Source organism: Spinacia oleracea, chromosome 6 (assembly GCF_020520425.1).
Source record: "Spinacia oleracea cultivar Varoflay chromosome 6, BTI_SOV_V1, whole genome shotgun sequence".
Lineage (NCBI taxonomy): Eukaryota > Viridiplantae > Streptophyta > Magnoliopsida > Caryophyllales > Amaranthaceae > Spinacia > Spinacia oleracea.
Window position 1 is genome coordinate 34,134,560 of NC_079492.1, and position 6,160 is coordinate 34,140,719.

General features: G+C 35.0%; 1 long non-coding RNA gene across 1 annotated transcript; it reads right to left on the reverse strand.

The window, feature by feature from the left end:
- Positions 1–2,700: 2,700 nt before the first annotated feature.
- LOC110777844 (uncharacterized) lies at positions 2,701–3,603 on the reverse strand. The gene is made up of 2 exons (XR_002530591.2): positions 3,305–3,603; positions 2,701–2,929 (listed from the first exon to the last, which is right to left on the reverse strand). It is a non-coding gene; the product is annotated as an uncharacterized lncRNA (long non-coding RNA).
- Between the last annotated feature and the right edge of the window lie 2,557 nt (positions 3,604–6,160).

The window sequence follows — 6,160 nt, forward strand, 5'->3', positions numbered from 1 at the left end:
CCCCCTCACATATACGAATCCTAAAGCTATCGGGATTCGACATATGATTAAATTCTAATCCTAATAGATAAAGTTTATTTAATAGAGTCCTAGCAGGATTCTAATTAAACTAAATTAGTATTCTATAGGATTATAAGTCCTTTTCCATAACTCTATAAAAAGGGGCCTAGTGTCACAAATTTATACACAACATTGAAGTATTCAAAGGTAAGATTTTGAAGCAAAAATCAGCCAAACACTTGCAACCTATTTAGCCGAAATTCTTAGAACCTTAAGGGCGATTCTAGTTGGTCAAGCCTTAAGGCGGATCCGGACATGCTGTGGACTATCTACGGAGGGACGACGCTTGGGTTCCTAAAGACTTGTTCTTGTTCGGTTCGGGCGCAGATAGGGAGGGCACGCTACAAAGTGTATGCACCTAAATTATGCTAAATGATTATGTGTAAATAATATGTTTCCTGGCATTAAGGTTTTCCGCATGATTTATGTTTTGTCATTTGTATCATAACCTAACAGTGGTATCACGAGCCTCTTATTATTTACATAATCTAAATTGCATGACATGGTTAAATTTTACAAATTTGCAAAGAATTAAAAGGGGTGATTAATTTTCGTAATTGTTAATTAATTGCAAATTGCGTTTATTTAATTATATGTACGCAGTTTTTCGGCAGTTTCTTTGTTACTCATCCAAATCGAGTGATTTTTGTGTCAATTCCGCATGTAAAAGGCATTCTAAAATTTTGACAGAAACAGTATTTTTCGGCCGAACCCAGAATTCCCAAATTCGAAGCCTAACTATGACTTTTCGGAGGTTTTAGTTTTTCGAACGCAAAAGTTTGTAAATTTAAGATGTTAAATTGAATATTTGCGATTCTTGTTGATAAATCTTGAGCTTTTGATTAAACCTACAGTATATGTTTAACCAATTTGAATGCCTAGACTTGTTAATTATACAACCTAATTCGTAATTATGATTAATTTGTTGAAATTCGAATAATTTAGAATTGATTTGTTTTTCATAATTAATTGATAATTTAATTAGGTATCCATGATTAAAATCCACCATAAAAATTGTTAATTTATGTTAAATTTTAAATTTTTATGACTTAGATTTGAATCCATGTTAATCGGAAATTAATTGATTAATAAATTTTCGATTTTTCCCCCTAAAATTATGAAATTAATATGATTTATTAATTCGTCATAGATTTTAAACTAAAAATTTTAAATTTTTTTATAAAATTCGCTCATAAACGTTGCACACACAAAGCAAAGGACGCTACGTGTTACCCTTAAGGGGTGTTGTATAGTGCGGGCACGCGACGACGAGCAAGGGAGCTCGTCGCCCGTGCGGTACGAATGTAGCTAGTAACCAAGGCATAGCGCGCGCACGAGGCAAGGGAGCCTGGGCGTGTGTGCTGTGTGCTATGGGTGAAGGGCGATGGGCGTCGCACAGGACGAGGCGCGCGCGTGAGGCGAGAGCTGGGTCGCCCAGCGATCGCTGTTCCGTGCACCAACGAGCGCTGCCTCGCCACGAGAGCTTGCTTGCGCCTAGAGAGCGAGCACTCCTTCGGTAGCTGCTGCGATGCATGCGGGCGAGCAGGCTGCACGCAAGCGTGGCTTGGCTTGCTGCGTTTGCGCGTGGCTGCTGCAGCATTGTGCCATGAGTGTGCGGTCGGTCGTGCACTCGATGGGGCTTGGGCGCAAGCCCAAGTGCTCGTCGTGTTACGATTGAGTCGTTTTGAATTTTAATTTGAGATTTTCAGTTCGGAGATAATTTTAATTAATTTTAAAATTAATAATTTAAATTGTTTTCTTGGATTTAATTTTGAATATTATAATTATTATGAATTTTAATTTATATTAATTATTTTACTAAAATTAAAAACCTTGAATTAATTTTAATTCATTTAAATCAACTGAAAAATAAAATAAATTAAATGGATTCGATTATAATTTTATATGAGCTTAAAATTTTAATTAAACTTGTGTGTTTCCGGTTAGACTAGAAATACAATTTTATGTTTAAAATTAGTAAAGCATATAAAGTTATTGGTTTAAGTGGGAGTGGGAGCATTTTAGTCATAAACTCTTGATTAGGTCTACAAATCCTTTAAGGTTAAACAACTTGATTAGATTCCAACTTCCAACGTTGGTGCCCAATAAGTAGAGTTATTGGTAATCTGTCGGTTATGGATCAGGTTTAGGTTCAATTATAACGGTTTGTTAATTGATTGTTTTTTAGTCTGTCTATGTGTGGCGCGACACAACATCAATTGATGGTATGACCCGTTCACATTAAGAAAATAGCAGAGTTGAACGTTGAACGCAGAACTAGGGGTGGCAATCAGATCAGGTTGGGTCAGGTTCGTGTTCGGGTTGAATATTTTCGGGTTGACTACCCCCGTACCCGAACCTGATCTGTTTAAGAATTCGGGTTGAAAACCTAAACCTGAACCTGATCTGTTGATTATCAGGTCAACCCGAACCTGATCTGTTTTTGACCTGAAAATTTTAAAATTTTTAACATACACAAAAAAATTTAGGTTGAAGCTGCTGTTTTCAGGTTGGGTTGACCTGAACCTGCTGTTTTCAGGTTGAGTTAACCCGAACCTGCTGTTTTCGGGTCATCCCAAACAATAAATTCTAAATTCTGATCTCAAATACAATTTAAAATTTAGCATCTAAGGGCAGCAATTGAGTTAAAGGTGCCATTAAAGTTAGCACACCCTAATAGGTTTGCACAAAGTATTAATAGTTTTACAGACCAAATTAGGTTGCCTCAAAGGCACAAATTACAACTTGAATTTAAAACAAGAACATTATAAATTGTTGGAGGAGGATGGCTGGTGAGCCTCAACCGGAGGCAACTTTGTCAATGGAATCTCATCACCTTCTACATTCACCCTCAAATTTACGACGGATCCTAAACATTATCATAAATAAATAAAATATTAGCATAAATAAATAAAACATTAGCATAAATAAAATAGAAAAAACCAAAATCGAAAAATCCTAAACAAAATCGAAAAAATCCTAAACAAAATCAATAAAACTCTAAACCCTAAACATACTCGAACAAAGCGAAAATAAAACAGAAAAAATAAAAACCATCAGCATAAATCAAATCGATAAAACACAAAATCGATAAATTAGAAAATATCAGCATATAATCATATATAAAATCGAATAAAACAAAAATAACAGCATGAATTCACATATAAAATTCGAAAAGATAAAAAAAATAGCATAAATTAGAGAAATGACAACAAAGGAAATGAAAAAGAGTGAAGAACATTACCAAGTGAATGAAGAGGAACGAAAAATGAACCGTCTAGCAGAGGATGAGATGAACTGATGAGTGAGGAAGAAAGGAACCGTTTAGTTGTTTAGAGAGAGAGTGTTTGAGGGAGTCGGTGAGGGAGTGAGAGAGTGGTCGCCGGTGGGTAGAAAGTAATGAATTAGGGTTTAGGTAAATTTAGTTTTATACTGTGATTTAAATGTTAGGGTAAAATAAAGTTATTTGGCTTGGCCCATTATTTTCAATGACCTACCCCGTATTCTTGCTTTGTTCTTTACAAAATTGTCGTTCCTTTTTAACTAATTATTTTTTTAAAAAAATTGTTTTAACTTTTGTCGGCTTATCAGGTCGGGTTGACCCGACCTGATTTTAACCCATTTAAATAATCAGGCTACACAGGTTGATTTCGGGTTGAGATTTTCAACCCAAACCTAACCCATTTAACTTCAGGTCGGGTTTGTGTCGACCCATTTAATTAATCGGGTTGAAAATCTCAACCCAAACCCGCTATTTTCAGGTCGGATTCGGGTCGAGTTATCAGGTCGGGTCAACTTTTGATTATACGGAGTTATAAAATATTAAATCATTGGCTGATTTGTTAGACATATTCTTCCTAGAAAAGTGGTAGACTCGCTCATACAATACTCACGTGGTAGTGAGTTAGACACCCTAGTAACATATATTTCTAAAAAATCTCAACTTTTTTTTTAGTTCCTATTTCAAAATACTTTTTTTAGTTCCAAATATTATCATTTTAAGATACTTTTTATATTATTTATGTTACTCAACGTAATATTTGGTGTTACACTGTTACTAGTTATATAAGTTACAATTCTCTCCGTATTTGTTTAAGAGATACACTTGGTAGGGCACGGGTATTAAGAAGAAGAATTGAATGAAATAAAGTAATAAAACAAGTGGGGTTGGGTAGATATTTTAATAAGTAAAATAAGTGAGGACCATATCATTTTAGTGAGTGGGGGTGGGGTGTAGTGTAACACCCTAATAATTCCTTGCTTTTTATAAAACATTTTCCAACTTAAAATAAAGGAATTACCAAGATATTACCACCACCGTGATAACGACTAAAGCTATTTACCAGAATTACGCAGCGAAATTAACTAACTTTCAAAACATAATAAATAGTTAATGGTCATTAAAACAAACTGGAACCACTAAGGCCCAAAATCAAAGTATTAAATATTTCAAAATCCATTAACTATAAATAGTAGTATTAGTAGTAATAAAAATAGTCATGACTAAATAAAAGTAAAGTTTATAAATACGGAAGATTAACTCTCAACACGAATACCATGATAACTTCTCCCATAAGTTATCTCTACAAACCTGCTTTATTAGATTCTACTCCCCAACAATTAAAATTTAATAATTTAATAATTTAATTAGGTATCCATGATTAAAATCCACCATAAAAATTGTTAATTTATGTTAAATTTTAAATTTTTATGACCTAGATTTGAATCCATGTTAATCGGAAATTAATTGATTAATAAATTTTCGATTTTTCGCCCTAAAATTATGAAATTAATATGATTTATTAATTTATCATAGATTTTAAACTAAAAATTTTAATTTTTTTTATACAATTCGCTCATAAACGTTGCACGCACAAAGCAAATGACGCTACGTGTTACCCTTAAGGGGTGTTGTAAAGTGCGGGCACGCGACGACGAGCAAGGGAGCTCGTCGCCCGTGCGGTACGAATGCAGCGAGCAACCAAGGCATGGCGCGCGCACGAGGCAAGGGAGCCTGGGCGTGTGTGCTGTGTGCTATGGGTGAAGGGCGATGGGCGTGGCACAGGACGAGGCGCGCGCGTGAGGGCGAGAGTTGGGTCGCCCAGCGATCGCTGCTCCGTGAACCAACGATCGCTGCTCCGCGAACCAACGAGAGCTTGCTTGCGCCTAGCGAGCAAGCACTCCTTCGGTAGCTGCTGCGATGCATGCGCGCGAGCAGGCTGCATGCAAGCGTGGCTTGGCTTGCTGCGTTTGCGCGTGGCTGCTGCTGCATTGTGCCATGGGTGTGCGGTCGGTCGTGCACTCGATGGGGCTTGGGCGCAAGCCCAAGTGCTCGTCGTGTTACGATTGAGTCGTTTTGAATTTTAATTTGAGATTTTCAGTTCGGAAATAATTTTAATTAATGTAAAATTAATAATTTAAATTGTTTTCTTGGATTTAATTTTGAATATTATAATTATTATAAATTTAAATTTATATTAATTATTTTACTAAAATTAAAAACCTTGAATTAATTTAAATTCATTTAAATCAACTGAAAAATAAAATAAATTAAATGGATTCGATTATAATTTTATATGAGCTTAAAATTTTAATTAAACTTGTATGTTTCCGGTTAGACTAGAAATACAATTTTATGTTTAAAATTAGTGAAGCATATAAAGTTATTGGTTTAAGTGGGAGCATTTTAGTCATAAACTCTTGATTAGGTCTACAAATCCTTTAAGGTTAAACAACTTGATTAGAATTAATAAGGACTGAATAATTGGTAGATTATTGGTGCCCTTGATTAATTGCTGCAAATATTTAAGTGATGCATAACGTGTTTTACTAACCAGCTATGTGGGCCATTCATGATAATGAATGGGTGAATGGTATATATTGTATATGTAATGTTTTGCAGGTTATGAAGTGACTAGTATTGCCCAAATAGGATAGAAAATATGCTCTGCGTACCATTAATTTGAATGTAATTGGTCTAATGCACCAAAAATTTATTTTTCAATTCAAATATGGTCTGCGTACCATCAAATAGTTGTAATTAGTTTAATTATAGCTTATCCTGTTTTAAGAAAATGGCGCCTCCCACGGTGAAATTCAA